Raw genomic sequence first — 18,299 nt, forward strand, 5'->3', positions numbered from 1 at the left:
AGTGGAGCTGTGAGAAAAGGGCCACCATCCTCCAGACCCCAGAATGGTAGATCCCCCGAAAGCTTGCACTCTGCACCTGGAAAAGCCACAGACACTTAAGCCAGCCCATGAAAGCAGCCAGGATGGAGGCTATACCCTGCAAAGCCACAGGGGCAGAGCTGCCCAAAATCATGGGAACCCATCTCTTGCATCAGTGTGACCCAGATGCGAGACACAGAGTCAAAGGTGGTCATTTTGGAGCCTTAAGATTTGACTGCCCTGTTGGATTTTGGACTTGCATGGGGCCTGTAGCACCTTGGTTTTGGCCAATTTCCTCCATTTGGAACAGCTGTATTTACCCAATGCCTGTACCCCCATTGTATCTAGGAAGTAACTAACTTGCTTTTGATTTTACAGGCTCATAGGCAAAAGGAACTTGCCTTGTCTCAAATGAGACCTTGGATTGTGAACTTTGCAGTTAATGCTGAAATGAGTTAAGACTTTGGGAGACTGCTGGGAAGGCATGAGTGGTTTTGAAATGTGAGGACATGAGATTTGGGAGGGCCCAGGGCCGGAATGATATGGTTTGGCTGTGTTCCCACCCAAATCTCATCTTCAATTGTAACTCCCACAATTCTCACGTGTCGTGGGAGGAAACTTGGTGAAAGGTGATTGAATTATGGGGGCAGACCTTTCCTGTGCTGTTCATCATACTGAATGAGTCTCATGAGATCTGATGATTCTAAAAACAGGAGTTTCCCTGCACAAGCTCTCTTTTTGCTTGCTGCCATCCATGTAAGATGTGATTTGCTCCTCCTTGCCTTCCACCATAATTGTGAGGCCTCCCCAGCCATGTGGAACTGTAAGCCCATTAAACCTCTTTTTCTTCCCAGTCTCAGGTATGTCTTTATCAGCAGAGGACTGATAAAACAGACTAATAGAACTTGTATGAATTCATATTGATGAAATAAACAGAAAAAGATATTTTATATGCAAGGATCTTTATTGTAGCAGTATTTATAATCATTAAAAGCTGGCAAGATATTTGAATGGTCAAAACAAGGGAATATTATGTAGTAATTAGAGACATTTTTCTATAATCATTTAAGGGTATGAGTGGGAAGGGGAGGAATCAAAAACTGTATATACAGTATAATCCCACTGATGCTTAAAGTGAAAATATTTTTGTTGGTGTGAATGGAAAAAAAGAAAAAAAGTACAGAAAAATGGGAGCAGTAGTTATCTCCAGATGATGAAACTGATAAATTTATATTTCTTTATACTTTCCTGTAAATTATAAAATTTCTATGATTAGCATGAATTATTTTTATAATCTAAAAGATATATTTTGAAAGTCCATGGCTTGTGTCTAATCTTTGAAACCCATTAATTTAAATACATTCATTTACTTTTTCATATGATCATCTAATAGAAGATAAAGTTATTCATTACCATATGCAAATTTTAAAAAAATCTTTAATTTCTAAATAAATACTGCTTTTTTAAAAGTAAACTGTTTAATTTCGGGTATTTCATGGGACAAATAAACACTATAATTTAAAACATATACTTCTGGAACCTAGAGAAATTGTCAGAGCAAATAAACTAATTGTCTGAATTACCAGCAACTCCATCTTTCCTGGTCCATGACTTCCACTGAATCTTCTGAACATTTCCAGTCTGTGTTTAAAACTACAATGTGCCTTGGTCTGCAGGACAAACCCAGAGAAGTAATACAGGGCTTCAGAGATGCAATGTGGTTGTTGTCACAGAAATATGATCACTGATGTGTTGAGGTTGGACACTCAGTTACACTTGTTTTATTTCACAGAACCACTTAAAGCTTACGTTAAAGGAAGTCAACATATTTTTTATTTACTTATTTTCATTTCATACTTCTTTTCAAAGATATTTTTATTTTTCAAAGTTAACGTATTTTGTTTGAACAATGTTTTAAAATTGCTGCAATGCAACTTGATATAGGAACACTCAAGAGGGCACTCATATTTTCAATATAGCTCAGGTAGGAACAAAGGTTTTACAAATAGAAGGCACTTAGTGACCACTAGTTTAATCCCATCATTTTTCAAATGAAACTGAGGCTCACAGGGCTAAGAAACTTGTCAAAGTTCAAATCAAATTATGACAGAGCTACTATGTATCTAATTCCAGTATTTTTTAAACACCCAATACTGCTCAACTACCTGAGATCAGATGGTCAAGTTTGCAATTTTCTGATACTTGAAAAAAAAAAAACAGAGGTCACATGAAGAAAACAGCTGCAAATTGCGTTATCAGTAATTATCTCTATTTTGGAGGGGGAAAAATCATGTTTTTCTTTTTCCTAAGTGGTAAAAATGTTGTATTTGCATGAAGTTTGTTTACATTCATCATTAACTTTTCTACTAAAATTCTGTGAGTGAATGTAGTGGGGCATTTTTTCTTCTTTTAATGAGGCAAGGTGCAGGTATTATCTATAGTTAATTAATCTTAACAAACAAGCCAGTATTTCAACTAGGATTTTGATGTGTGAAAAATAGCACTTTTAGGACCTGATCCTGGCAGATCTGACTTAACAACCTGTAATTTAAAAAATAGCAAACTAGGAGTCACTCACCTAATGGCCTCACTATATTAGAACACACAATTTCAGTAGTACCAAAGCAAAGCAAAACAATTTTTTCTACTGCTTATTAGTGGTAAATTGAAGACACAACAATTTATAGAGATTTATTAGTGAATAGGTAAATACCGATTTAAAGAGACTTCTGTGCTGCTCTAAAGCATGCCTTCAATAGTGAATATAGAACTAGAGGTAACCATTACACTTACTGTTGCATACCAAAAAGTCACTGGTAAATCATGAGTCAGAACTATCAAAATTTTAAATTATAATAACTTCTAGTATGTTTATCTATGATTTATTTATATTCTGCCATGTTCCTATTATAAACTAAGGATGGCTTACAAAAATACATATCATAAAATATAGCAAGATAGCAGAAATTAAAAGTTTTTAAGAAAAATAAGGCAAAAATAAAATTAGTTCAGGAAAACATGAAGGAACTAGGTATAAGGGAGGTGGGGAGAAGGAGGAATAGTCTATGCTAACGTCTTTATTCATAGTTAAAAATCTGTAATTGTATTAAAAAATGTAGTTAAGAAATTCAGTGACCTCAATATCTTAAATTTTTAGATTTTTTAATTTTAGAGAAATATTCCAGTGACTTATATTGCTTTGTGATTAAAAAAAAACAAATATTTAGGCCAGGCACAATGGCTCACACCTGTAATCACAATAATTTAGGAGGCAAAGGCAGGAGAATTGCTTGAAGCCAGGAGTTCAAGACAATTCTAGGCAACAAAACTAGACTCCGTTTCTACAAAAAAATATAAAAATTAGTCAAGTGTGGTTGTGCACACCTGTAGTCCTAGCTACTTAGGGATAAGGTAGAAAGATCACTTGAGGTAAAGAGTTCAAGTAAGTAGCAGGCCATGATTGCACCAGTGTACTCCAGCCTGGTCGACACGGGAAAACCGTTTCAAAAAAATAAATCAGCCTGAAGTTAAGAAATTATTTCATTTTTTGTTGTTGTTGTTTGTTTGTTTGTTTTTGGCTTTTTTTTGTTTGTTTTGTTTTGTTTTGAGACGGAGTCTTGCTCTATCACTTAGGCTGGAGTGCAGTGGTGTGATCTCCGCTCACTGCAGCCTCTGCCTCCCAGGGTCAAGCAATTCTCCTGCCTCAGCCTCCTGAGTAGCTGGGATTACAGGCACCCGCCACTATGCCCAGCTAATTTTTGTATTTTTAGTAGACAGACAGGTTTCACCATGTTGGCCAGGCTGGTCTCAAACTCCTGACCTCAGGCGACCCACCCGCCTCAGCCTCCCAAAGTGCTGGGATTACAGGTGTGAGCCACCGCACCGGGCCTGTTTTTATTTTTTAATGCATGTTAAATGTTATATTTTAATTAAAAATTACATGTAGAGTATTATCATACCTGCTCCAAAACTATTGTTACCTACCTATTATCTCTCTGTATATATACACAAAGAGACACAATAAATTCTATTTAACAAATATTTACAATAATTATTTCTGTTATGTAGACTGGCTTATTTTTTACTTTCTTCTTAGTAACTTTCCATATTTAATTATTTTATGTAAATAATAAATACATTATTCTTTTCAATAAAACCTAAGAGCTGTGATTTTTAAAATATTTTAATGCAGGTATTGGGCATTTGAATGAGTTTGTGTGCAGTGCAATTTAATCTGTTAGTAACCTTGCTCCCAAGTTATACTCTATATTGGAACAATCAAGAGCTCAGGTGTAATTACAATCACATAGGGCTCCAAATCCCAGCCCAGTTTGATGAATAGGACCACTACCACAACCACCACCACCACCACACACACACACGAACACCCTCTTCCCCATTTGGGACTGGTATTCACTCAGTGATTTCTGCAGCCAGAGAAGAAAAAAAATATTGCTCCTTCATTTCTGGGAGGCCTTACATTATTGTTATTTCTTGCTGTTATGTTTCTGCTACAACCAACGAAAGGAGAATTCTCTCACTTCTTTCAAAAAATCTTCAATAATCCAACCACCAAGGATTTAAAAGTTCGCCTCATTTTTTCAGGACCCTTTTGGTAAGGAAACCATTGAGGTTCCCAAGGTCGGCACTATAGGGTCATTTAAATCAAGATACAGTTAGAATAGAGGACCTACTAAGAACCATTAAATTTTCAAGGCCACCCTTACCAGCCTTGAACTATCATTCTGAGACACATTTAATGTACCTTTCCTTCTGCCCCAGGAAGAGATACCAAGTCTAAGTTTGAATCCTACTCCTGACATTTACTGAGTATGTGACTTGGGCACATGGTTTAACTTCAATGCATCTTATTTCCTCACCTGTAAAATGGAAATATGTTCTGGAATTGTGAGGATTAAATGAGATAACTGAAAATGACTAGCACAATATCTTACCCCTAACAAGTAGGAATTTATTCAATCTTTCCAGGCCTAACTTTCCTACCTTATCATTCTGAGTTCCTTCCTTATCATTCTGAGTTCCTTCCTTACTTTCCTTAAATACCTTAAATACCGTCCTTGCTATTCTGTTGTTTATTTCCTCTGGTCTACCACTTGTTTTCCTTTCTTTGCTCTCTTTCTTTGTTTATTCCGCTCCCAGATCATCAAGTAGCCTTCTTGTCACACTAATTTCCTAGTGAATTCTAATCCTGAGCTCCTGAGGATCTGACCTATCTGTCACTAACTCCTTCCAACAATTTTCCCAGGAAGTATAGGAAATCCAATAGAAATATAATACAGGAAGTCTAGATCTGGTATTCTATGAGGCCTGGGATAAATAACTGCATTAAACACCATAAATCATAGTTATCTGCACAAAGTTAAAGGAAAAGCTGCCAATATTTTGAAGCTGTTCAAGAGCTAACAAAGAAAAAATAAAATCTGTAAAATATTTGATATAAAATTAATATCAAATCTGAGCCAGTCAACATGGAAATATTAACAATAATACATATATGCAAATAATTAATGACTGATTAATGTGTTTAAAATTAATGTGTTTAAAATTAATATAATGCCTGTAGTCCTAACTATTCAGGAGGTTGAGGTGGGAGGACCACTTAAGCTCAGGAGTTCAAGGCTGCAGTGACCTATGATTGAGCCACTGAGCCCCAGCCTGGGTGACACAGCAAGATCCTGTCTCTAAAAATATAAATTTTAAAATTAAAAAAGGAGGAAAAGGTAAAAAAAAATTTAATATAATGCCAGTCTTGATTCCTCATGGTTCACAGGGTATCATCTTCTGCTGCAACTTAATACAGTTGGAAGAAATTTTAGTTACAATGTCTGACCTCTAACACTAGCTCTTCTTTGTCACCTGGAATTAGTACATTAATGTATTTGGCCTTCAATTCCCTCATTTATAAAAGGAGAAGATGGAGTTTACAATCCAAATAGACCTTTATGCCCATGAATTCAATAGAATCATTCGTTCTTGCTTCTTATTTGTAAGAATAAAATAATGACTGTGTGTTGCTACACAGCATTTCATTAAAGAATCATTGATCCACATGGCCCTTGCTTGTAATTATTGGGCATGTAATGATAGTCTAGTGTCTCTTCTTTTTTCAAAGTATCCACATGATAGCACAAAACATCAACATCAATTACTCCCTGGAAACTCTACCTGCCTTCTTAGTGCTCATTATCCACACCCAAATGAAAATCAATGATATCTGTGAGTAAACATCTGTTTGGTTTATTGCTAATTTCTATCAAAATAGATATAATATATATAAAAGAGAGGTAAAGTAGATAGCTATTTGATATTCAACCTTCTGTCAGAAATTATTCATGCCAATTAACTAGAATGCTGAGGTGTTCCATTTATTTTAAAACACTCATTTTCTAGCCCAGTAGGCTTAGAATGTCAGGAAACATGTTTGTATTTTACTAAGCTCAAGTCAAATTATACTTTTTCCAATCTCTCTAAGAAATGTTATTTAAAGTAACCATTTGTTCACTTGTTCAGTGCTTAATGATTATCTATGACTGTGTTAAGAGTTAATAACACCTAGATGATAAAGACAAATTGTCTGCCCTCTGGAAGCACACGGATCAGTAAAGGAAGCAGATACATATGCAAATCCTGACAATTCAATTTGATAATAGATATGTGAACAAAGCAGAATCAGAAGTGTCTGAGTGTCTAGAAATTATTCACAAAGAACTGGCTAGCACAGTGTCTGGCACATTAAGTTGGGGTTTAATAAGAATTTGCTGAATGTTAAATAATTGACTTTTCAGCTGACAGTTTAAAAGACATGTAGAGATTAAAGACAAGATGGGGAAGGACATGATAAACAGAGAAAACGATTTCTGCAAAAAAGGTTTTAATGTTGCACTCTGATATATGCAGTAGTTTAGTGAGACCGATGAGGCCAAAGCCTCAGGCAAGTCTTGACTCCTAGAGGCTTTGTACATCAAGTGAGGATTTTGAGTTTTACCCTGACATATATGGAGATCATATTTGTATTTTAGAAAAATGACTCTGGAATAATTTGTACAAGGAAAAGATGGAATCGTTTGTGAACATGTCAGAAGGACACAATAATAATCTATGCAAAGAAAGCCTGAACTGTGGCCATTTCAGAAAGAAGTGAGGCATATTGGAAACGATTTAGGAGGTGACAATTTATCTATAACAGAATATAAGACAGAGGAAAGTGTCTAGACACATTCTTAGGATACCATCATGAAAAAGTCAGTTGATAGTGTCATCATTTGCTGAAAATTTAAGAGGCAATTGCACAAGAAAGTGGCTGTAGAGTATTTGTGTCCCCCCAAATTCATATGTTAAAACCTAATTCCCAATGTGTTGGTATTTGGAGGTGTGGCCTTTTAGGAGGTGATTAGGTCATGAGGATGGAGCCCTCACGAAAGAGATTAGTGCCCTAATAAAAGAGAACCCAGGGAACTTTCCTGCCCCTTCTGACATGTGAGGACAATGAGAAGACAGCCCTCCATCTATGAACCATGAAGCAGGCCCTCACCAGACACTGAATCTGCAGGCACCTGGATCTTGGATTTCCCAATCTCCAAAACTCTGACAAAAGAAATTAGTGCTTATAAGCTGTCCTGTTTTTAATATTTTATTGTAGCAGCTTAGGACTAGGACAAAAAGGAAACAAACTAATATGATATGTTGAGCCTTAAATATTTGTATAGTATCTAGGAGTATACATTTAGCTGGCCATAGGAAAAATTGATATGAGACAGATTCTATTAAATCTAAAAACTTGAAACCATCATTTTTTCATATAGTGTTTGAAATTGTGGTTATTAGAGAGATTACCTAAGAAGAGTACAAAGGAAAAAGGGCAGAGAATAGGACTCTAGAAAAAGTCAATTTATAAGAAAAGGAAATGCTAATGAAACAAAAAAGTAAGCAGAGGGAAAGAGGGGTGTGAGAAGAACCAGAAAAGTAGATGTTATTGAAGAGGAGAGACGGAGGTGAGTTCAAAGAAAGAAATTGTCAATAATGCCAAGTTCTGCAAAGGTCAATTATAATGAGGATGAAAGCCAGTATTATTTATTGATTACCCATATAAGCAAGTCAATAAGCTAGATTCTTTACATAATTTATCTCACTGACAATCTTAAAAACCTTGAGTTATGTATTCTTTCACTCATCTTGCACCAGGAAATGTGGCCTCCAAGAATTGTGACTTTCATAATATGCATGAGAAAGAGAAATCAAACACAAGTTAACCGGTCCTAAGGCCCTTGTTCTTATAAAAATAAAATAAAAAATAAAACCCTAAGCTTCCCAGAAAGTTAAAATTTTTATTCACTAATCTAAAATTCTAAATGGGGATGATAAGCTTTCTGGCTTGGACAGTATAAGGCTAGAAACCAATGATGACTGTGTTTGTTTGCCATGAACAAGAATTTAGATATGCACAAAGAGCAATAATTTGTCTCTGATTGGCCCCACAGTTCTAGGCTTCACATGGGAATTGGGAGGCTCAGGTCTGGGCAAATTATAGCCATTTCTACCATGTGGAATACAACAATGCCATGGTACCTTCTTCACATACAGACTACTACCACAAGGAAACCAATTATCCACCTCCTCCCTCTCCAGCCACCAATGAATTTTGTGCACCACTGTCAGATTATATTTTCTAAAATTTGTGCCCCTTCATTTTCCAGGTAACTAAAAAACAATGTTATGGTTGTTCACTATCTCTGGAAGTTCACATTTCAGAGCTAGGTATTCAAGTCTATTCACAATATTTTCTCAGGTTTATCTTCACCTTTATCATAGCCATAGATATTCAGTGAAATTGAACTTGTCTCAGATTTATGCAGACATCCTGAGTTTTCACCTCAATGGTCACTCAGTTTCCCTGTAGCTTCTTACATAACTCCTACGAATGCTTCAAAGGCCTCCTAAATAACACTTCCTCCTTAAAACAGTTTTTATTTATTCAAAACTGCTACTTATTAACAAAAATAATTTGCATAATCATTATCCAGGTAACATTAACTAAGCGCTTGAGGTAAATATAATTAATTAGTTACAATCATAATCATTGCTTTAATTGCTATATACGTATGTATATATTATGGTTTCTTACAGGAAAACACAATGAAAATATTGTATCCTAAATGCCCAGTGTTCACATTCCAAACTATATTTCTACTCTGGTATTAAGTGTATTATCTCTAATTAAAATTCATACTGATAATTTATTTTTGGATTATTAATGTCTTCTTGAATATTTGATTAATGACTCTATACAAGCATGCTTGCTACATAGCTCTCAGCATTTGGCAGGAGTAAAAGATTCCTACTAACAACTGTTTTCCATTTAAACATTAAAGTTCTGAAACATAATGTTTCAAAGGAGTTTCTATTTCTACAAAATTTATTCTGACCCTGGAAAAATTTCCAGCTATACAAAAAACATAATCTTTATGATAGCTTACTTTCTTCATCTTAAGAAAAGTGTGGAGGAAGAGCAGAGTTGCAACAGGCTGCTTACAGGCTATCCAAGTGAAAGGGTTGATATGAAAGTTGGAGATGTAAGTACAGAACTTGGAAGAGAACGTGAATCGAGATTTAACGAGATGAATCACTCATACTGAAGGATCATTGAAGCCATAAGTCAGCAGGACAATTAGTATGGAAGAAAGTATAAATGCTGAAGGAAAATAAAAACTGTCCATACTTGTGGGAGGGAAGAAGAGAGATGACCCATGGAATAACATGATAAAAAGGAGAAACAATGTAATAGAAGGTCATGGCTGACAAGGGAGGAGTCCTGACTGTAATTAGTACACTATTTTCCCCTTGATCTGCAGTTTTGCTTTCTGCATTTTCAGTTACCCACTGCCAACCACAGTTCAGTACAATAAGTGTGTATAGCACAATAAGATATTTGGGGAGAGAGAGACTATAATCACATAACTTTTATTATAGTATACTGTTATAATATTTTGATTTTATTATTAGTTATTGTGGTTAATCTCTTATTGTGTCTAATTTATAAATTAAACTTTATCACAGGTATGATGTATAAAAAATAGTATAGATAAGGTTCACTTCTTTTTGTGGTTTCAGGCATACAATGAATGTCTTGGAACATATCCCTTATAAGTAAGGAGGGATTACTGTATTTCAAGGACTTTAGAGAAGTGCAGAGAATAAAGTCTCATTGTGCAGTCATCAGTCACAGTGGAGAGAGTTTACAGGAGCAGTGGAAGTGGAATCTAGAGCAGTGTAGAGGTAAAGCTGAGTGAGTGGAATACAAGTTACAGTTTGAGGAAGATAACTGGCAAAAAAAATTTTTCAAACATAGCTCAAAGGTAATCTAAAGACAGTTTGGGGCTTTGTTGTTTTGATGTTTTATTTGCTAAATGATGTTTTTGTTTCATTGCTGTTGTTGTTGGGTTGTCGTATGTTCCATTTTTGTTTTGATTAAGCTCTATTTATCTCTTTAAATTCTTTTATTTTCTTCTTAACTTGCACTTGTCCCCACCACTTTCATATCTATAACATCTCCAAGACTCTTCTTGTTAAGGTTGCTATAATTTCCATGCTATGAAATATCAGAAATCCCTTCTCTGTCCCTACCATATTTGAAATTTAAACTGCATTTAAAATAATTGATTATTCCCTCCTTCTTGAAATGCTTTCTTTTCTTGGCTTCTATGACTCAACTTTTTCCTGCTTTCCTTCTACCTTCCTCAACAGACTTCTTTCCTGTCTCTTCCTCCTAGGCTTAACCTCCAACTGTTGACAGTACTCCAGATTTGAACATAAATCATCTCATCTCTGTGTTTTCCTTATCTCTGGGAAATCCTGGCTTTAATACCTTCTCTTGGTCAATAACTCTCAAATCTGTATTTGTTCTGGACTACTCTCTGGAATGTCAGATTCATATTCAACTGCCCAGTTAACATCTCCATTGACTATTTAAAAGAAATCTCATTCAAGATATGGCAGCTCCACCAGGTGGTATGTTCCCTGTGGAGCCACTGGGTCCCCCACCACCCCCACTGGAACTCCCAAGCTAGACTTTGCTTCTTCAGGAAGCTCCAGGTTCTCTGAGGCCTTATGACAGTACCTTGATAGAAAAGTTGAAGTCATATTTTCAGGCTTGCTTTGCTTCTCTGGTGAGTCAGAACTATGTCAATGGCACCAATCAGGAAGAAATTCAAACTGGTGTTGATCAGCGTATCCAGGAGTTTCTGGATATTGCAAGACAGATAGGATGTTTTTTTCTTCAAAAAGATTACAATTATCTGTCCAGAAACCAGATAATGCTATCAAAGAGGATTTCTTAGAACTAAGGAATGAATTATAGTGGAAAGACATGCTGGTCCAGAAGAACTTGACATAGTTGAGGCATTCACGGCAGATGCTGGGGGACATCAATGTGCAGCACAAAAAGCCAGCCAACATCCCTCAGGGTTCCTTGGCCTATCTTGAGCAGGCATCTGCCAATATACTTGCACCTCTGATGCCAACCTGAGCAAAAGGGCAAAGACTATCAGTATGAGAGTGGCTGGTGTCTGAGACAACTCTATGCAGACACTTTTTGGCACACATCCCTTCTTGTGGACTCCACATTTTGGAAGAACTCTGCCAGAAAATGAGTTGATTTTAGTTTTAGACTCTCATCTAAAATTTTTTCACTATTTTTGTAGCTGTTAATTTCTTGGGTACCTTATAAAAATGTCTCTGGCTTGGGAAAACCAAGTAAATTTTTTTATCTTTAGCAAAGTTTTAGAGTATTAGGGTGATATCACTTATAGATTATTTTTTATAATTTTTCTACATGTTTTAAAAAACTTTCTTATGACTTTTCATCTTTTATATACGTTCTCAATTGTTACATTAGTCTGATCTGATGTAAAAATTATAATAGCCTGAGGATGAGGACAAGGGAGACTCAGTGGAATTTGGGAGCCTTTAACTCAGAACCATCCAAGAAAGTGCATTCTTGAAAATCCAGTTTCCAGCCTTGGAATGCAGTGGTGATAGTACTGAGTTGACAACAGACATCTAGCACGAATGTAATAGAAAATAATTTATTGCATAATTTTCAATATTATGCACAATGGTAAGATGAGATATGCCTCAAACTTTGTCCCCCTCTCCAACTCATACCTAATTTGAATTTCATTTATGGGTGTAAGCAAAATTAGAACTTTGTCTTGTGTTAAAATGGAAATTTTAAAAGTTTAATAAAATGTCTATGCTACTTTGAATGAATCAATAAGATGTTTTCTTGAGATCAGGTTTTAAAGAAGGGATAAAGAAACAGAAAATATGAAACTTTAGGTTCCTGAGGGGGATCTATACCACAAAATAAAAACAAGAGGAGATAAAAGAAAAACAAGATTTTGGGGAGACGAACTACAGTTTTGCCCAAGGGTAGCCTGAATGGAGTACAGGGAAAATTTTGTCCCACTTCCAAGGTAAAACAAATACAATAATTTAAAGGTATCCTTATTACACTGTCACAATAAACTCATAAGTTTAAAAATGGGTCATTTACAGAGAAATTAAGATTTTGTTTTATAATTAAATTTTTAATCCTTGCAGCATAAAGATAAACTTTACATGATGCTCATGCTATAAAAGATAATTATGTCTATCAGACAAATTTGAATTCCACTTTGCTTTTCTTAACGGTTGGTAGGATTTTTTCTGTTGTATTTAGAAAAACTTTAAATTGATTTTTAATGGTTCCCTCCTCCTCAAAAATAAAAAGCAGTATGATGTTTCTTTCTCAGTTAACTCATTTACCAGCTATTGATTACTTCGAGTCAATAATCTGGAAAGTGATCATGCAACTGGGAAAGCTGAATTTCTTCATGTGTTTATTAGGAATATAAAAAACTGCTGCTAGATTGGACTAGCACACACACAAATCAACAATGTTGAAGTCCCTAATTCCTTTCCACTAGTTATTAGAAGAGATCCCAGGATATACAAAAGAAATTGTAATCCCCAAAGAAGATACCTAGGCAAAATTGCCTGAATGATAAAAAAAAAGATATGTTGGTAAGGAAAAAGAGAAAAGATTAAGATAAACACCAGAGTTTGCAGAGCAAAATGAGAAGAGCTGAGACTAGTAATCACCTGTTGACATATGATAGGAAGCACTGCACAGTGCTTTTCAAGATACTGGCACTATGAACTGAATTCATTACAGAACATTATTTACCTGTGCTCTGTCTGTGAAGGTACTATGTCGAAAATAATAATGGAGATCAAAAATTTCAATCTTACTGACAGTGCCTAGGGATGATGCCATAAGACTGTGCTGGCAACTTCATCTTAAAGTTCTGTTTTCTATTATTATAAATTTTCTAAAAAAAAAATACTTCAGTGCTGTTATTTTTCAACTGGTCTCTTGGTGATATTGTAAGAAAGATTGAGCAAAATCTATTCAACTGTTTTGTGTATTTCATCTAGTAAATATTTATTATTCCATGATATTAATCCATAAACATGTCACAGTATTGTTCCCTGTACTGATCAAAATACATTCCCTGGGATTTAGGAATAGATATATTTTGTAAGCACAATAAATAGTAAATTAAAGTTTTAACACAACAAAAAATGAAAAATAGAAGAGTGGGCAAGAAATATACAGTATAAAACATGATAAAGTGTATTAACCTAAGTCACACTCTTAGGTAAAACATCTTTGTTATAAGTATATTTTCACCCCAATTTAATAATGTCACATCAAGGAGACCCCAAAGCCTGCCTAAGGAGTAAGTTTACTTGAATGCTTTCTAATGTGTCCCCCAACCTTCCCTAATTGACATCTTACCTAATGTCTAAAATTTAATATTTGAAATTTTCTCTTTCGGACTAAAACAGTCAAGTTGGTTGTTGAAAATGGTACATTACGCTTTTTCAGACCTTTCTCCTTTAATGTAGAGCGTGTATATGATTCCTGAGTATGGAATAATGTGGAGATTTCTCAGAAACATAATATTAAATAAGGAAAATACATGTCTCATAATGATGCCTACAAGTATGATATCATCTAAATAAAGTTTTAAAACACACAGACACACAAACAGCACATGCTGGTTACAGACATATGTAAATGTAATAGCATGTAAAATCAGGAAAAAATACTATTTTTAAAAAGAATTTCTCTAAAAAGGAAAGAAAAATACCTATAATAAAGAAATTCAAACAATATAAATAAGACAAATATATTTGAATTTAGTGTTTAAATATTCTCTGCTTTAAAATAACAATATATCTGTCTTAAATAATCCACAAGACTTAAGATTCTCTCTTTGCTGTTAATATCAAGGTGTCTTAAGATTTACCTGGTTCTTTTTATAATGTCAAAAATTGCTCTATTTTTCAACAAATATCACTATTGTATTCCATGATACGTTTTGTCTTTATTTCTGATATTTAAAAATTCTGAACACTCAGAATTCTGAACACTCAGTACTTGCATGAGTGTTGAGCACAGAGAGATGCAATCAAATTTCTCATCATTAGTTGACATTCTCTTCTAATGTTTTGAGGAAATTAAAGCCTATCTATAAGCACTGGCTGATGAAAGGGAATTATAGCACGTATTAGCAGATAATTGTGTAAACCATGAGATGCTTATTAATTATCTGATGATGATTTAATACTAACACATATTAGTCTATTTGTATTTAGAAAAAAAGCAGATATAATAAAACCAGCTGCCAACAAGAAAAAAATGTGTTCATTATGAGTTTCAGTAACTTGTAAATGTCTATCTGGCAATCTATTAAAATTATATTTATATATAACTATATATATATAATAACAAAAGTATTCAAAATACTTAACCAGTATGACATGGGTTTCAGGCAATTAAAAAAGCAGATTGACCAATCAGAACAGAAGCTGACTATAAACAAAAGGCAAATCACACCCTTCTCTTAAGGGACTAAGAAAAGGTAGAAATGATTATCATTTCCTTACTATATATAGTCCTGCTTTCTCATTTGATAGCAATGCTTCTCAAATTTTGATGTGCATATGAATCAACTAGGAATCCTGGGAAAACGTAGATTCTGATTCATTACATCTGGAGTGGGTTATAAAACACTTTATCCAAAGTGTGGTCCTCAGACTATTAAAATAGGTGTCATCTGGGAGTTTGTTGGAAACATACAATGTCACGGCCTTTCCCAAACCTACTGAAGAATAATCTACATTTTAATAAAATCCCTGAATAATTCATATTTCAAATATTAAAATTAAGAAGCACTGTTCTGACATATAACCTGGTGCCTTTAATTGATCAAAGGCAAAAAAGGGAATGGGGAAAATTTTAGAGAATAAGAAAGACTCAAGAAATGTAAATCAAATACAACATGTGAAACTTGGTATTTGGAGTTTGTTGATAGTAAAGAACTATTGTTAATTTTGTTAAATGTGATAATTGCATGTATTTATGTAGGAAAAAACAGCAAAATATTAACAATTGTTCAAACTAACCAATGGGTATATAAAGGGTCATACATAAATCTATTTTGTGTATGTTTGAATTTCCTCAAAATAAAACTTAAACAATCCCCAAAGATTATTAATTAAATATTGTAGCTTCTGTGAGTCAGGAATTCTGACACACAGCAGCTTAGGGTCTCTCATGAGGTTGTGGTCAGATATTGATGAGATCTGCAATTATGAAAGCTTGACTGGGGTGGTAGGATCCACTCATCACATGGCTACATGACTAGAAAGTTGGTGCTGGGAAGTTGGTTCCTCTCCACTTGGGCCTCTCCAGGAACTGTTCGAATGTCCTCATGAACTGGTGGCTGGTTTTCTCCAGAGCAAGTAATCTAAGAGATCAAGGCAGGGATTTTAATGTCTTTTATGATCTAACCTTAAAAATCACATCCCATCTCTTCCATTGTATTCTACTGGTCACTTTCTTTCAGAGTGTTCCAATTACTGCAAAGGAGAATAAATTAGAGAGGAACAAGATTTGAGGCAAGGACACCAATTCTGACAATTTTTTCTACATTTTTTATCTCACTCAAAGATTTTTGGTGAGTTACAGAATTTAAAACCAGAAGAATACTTGTCCATCAGAATGATGACACAGGGTAATTGCTCTAATAATCTCAAATTTTCAGTGGCTCAATACAATAAAAATTTCTTTTACTTAGGCAATATCTATCCATGTCAGCAAAAGCTGCTTTGTGACCCACAGCTTTATAGTCTTCTCGGTTCAGCAAATAGAGGAAGGAAGATATATTTACCTGTGGGAATTTTTAAGGGCCAGGACTGAAAGTGGTGTATGTTACTTATACCAGATTTTTTTGGCCATAATTCAGTCACATGGACACCTCTAAATGCAAAGAGGCTGTATGACCAGGAAGAAGAAGTTCATTTGTTAAAGGACCACCCAGTTTTGTCCTAGGAATCTTCTAATCTGTATGTTTTAATTTATAATGGAAGGATATTGGGATCCAGGGAGATAGAGGTCACATAATGAGTGTCAGTCTGGAACCAGAATTTACATAATTTGACTCCCATTTCAGTTCTCTTGTCTTTCTATCAAATGGTAACAATTGGTTCTCACTCCTATGTTCATGATTTCTTGTTTGTTCTTTAATTGAATTTATTTAAATTCAAATACGATTTTCGTCCATTTGGGCTACTATAACAAAATGCCATAAACTGAGTAGCTTATAAACAGCAAAAATTTATTTCTCAGTGTTTTGAATGTTGGGAAGTTTAAGATCAAGGGGCTAGCAGATTTGATGTCTGGCAAGGGCCCAATTCCTCACTGACAGCTGTCCTCTCACACTAAGTACACATAGTGCAAAGAGTGAGGGAGTCTCTCTCAAGCCTCTTTTATAAGGGCACTAGTCCCACTCATAAGAGTTCTGGCTCTATTACCTAATCACCTCCTAAAGCCCCCGCCTCCTGATACATCACCTTGAGGATGAGGATTTTAAGATATGAGTTTTGGGGGAATATAAACATTCAGATAATACCAAATACTAAAATGGATTCAAAGCTGAAAAATAAAAATTAAGCTGTTGACAAATTATACAACCAAACATTACTGGAAAGTCAAATTTATTAGGGGTTCAGATGGATACCATGTAAACTATAACTTTATAAAACATACAAAGTGTCTTAAACTATTTCCCTTAAATAAGAAGTGATTAATGAATGGCTTTTAATTTTATGTGCAAAGACAATTCAGTCATGAAAAACTTAGCCTTTGGTATTGACTTGTATGCCACTGCTATACATTTTCTTATTTTCTCACAACATCAGACTTTCTTAATTAAACAAATATATCATCTCTACCTTGTGATTACAATTCAACAATTAAAACCATGGAATTAAAAGAAACAACATTTATTTTAGAGCTTGTAGAGTTGTTTATCTTGCCAAATAACTAGAGAAAAGAGGCTCCCCACAGTTCATATGCTGTTTATGAATGTAATATTGTGTAATTTATCACTAGATAAAACACGACAGGCAAGTTCAAAGAAAGTAATGGCATTTTCACTTTGAGCTTGATGAAGCACATATAACAGCAAAACATTATCCTTGTCTCTATTTCATGGTACAGGAACGTGCACTTTCTCTCACCTTAGGCTCCAGTTAACTTTACTATTAATAACTTCAGTATATAACTAACATTGTTTTTGTTTATTTTCCCACATCACCTATATACGTATAAATCTACTTCACACTTTCTTCTACTGCCTTTGCTTAAATACGTATCACTGTGTGGTTTATCATTCTTTCAACTTTTCTTTTGCAGTTCCCATTCTTAGACTTCGTAACACATGGTAGATATGGTCTATGTTCTGCTTAAAAAGGTTTATTCCCTTCTTTCATATTTAAGATTTTGCCTCGTCCTCATGAAATACATAGATTTCTACCCTGAATGAAGTTAAATGCTCATAATTCAAAGATAAATTGTGCTGGCCTACAAATTGACCGTGTACACAAAATGTACCTGTTCACAACTCAGATCATCCAGATATGTAACTAAAGATGAGCTGATCATAATCTCCAGGAAGTTATAATTTGATAGAAAAGCCTACCCTAAACCCAGCCTTCTGGAGATGACAAAGGCTTTGAAAGTTAAGTCTAACATTTCTCATTATTTCCTGTGACTTGGAGACCAACTCAGTATAATATTTGGGTTTGATTCACCAATACCTTACATTTCAAAAGGCATAATAAATAGCTGAAATTGCCTTGAATTCTAGAAA

The 18,299-nt window shown here is 34.7% G+C and overlaps 1 pseudogene; it reads left to right on the forward strand.

Annotated features, from left to right (window-relative positions):
* Nucleotides 1–11,024: 11,024 nt before the first annotated feature.
* Nucleotides 11,025–11,604, forward strand: LOC100582864 (annotated as a pseudogene).
* The last annotated feature ends 6,695 nt before the right edge of the window (nucleotides 11,605–18,299 follow it).

This window comes from Nomascus leucogenys, chromosome 22a, assembly GCF_006542625.1.
Source record: "Nomascus leucogenys isolate Asia chromosome 22a, Asia_NLE_v1, whole genome shotgun sequence".
In the NCBI taxonomy this organism is placed as follows: Eukaryota; Metazoa; Chordata; class Mammalia; order Primates; family Hylobatidae; genus Nomascus; species Nomascus leucogenys.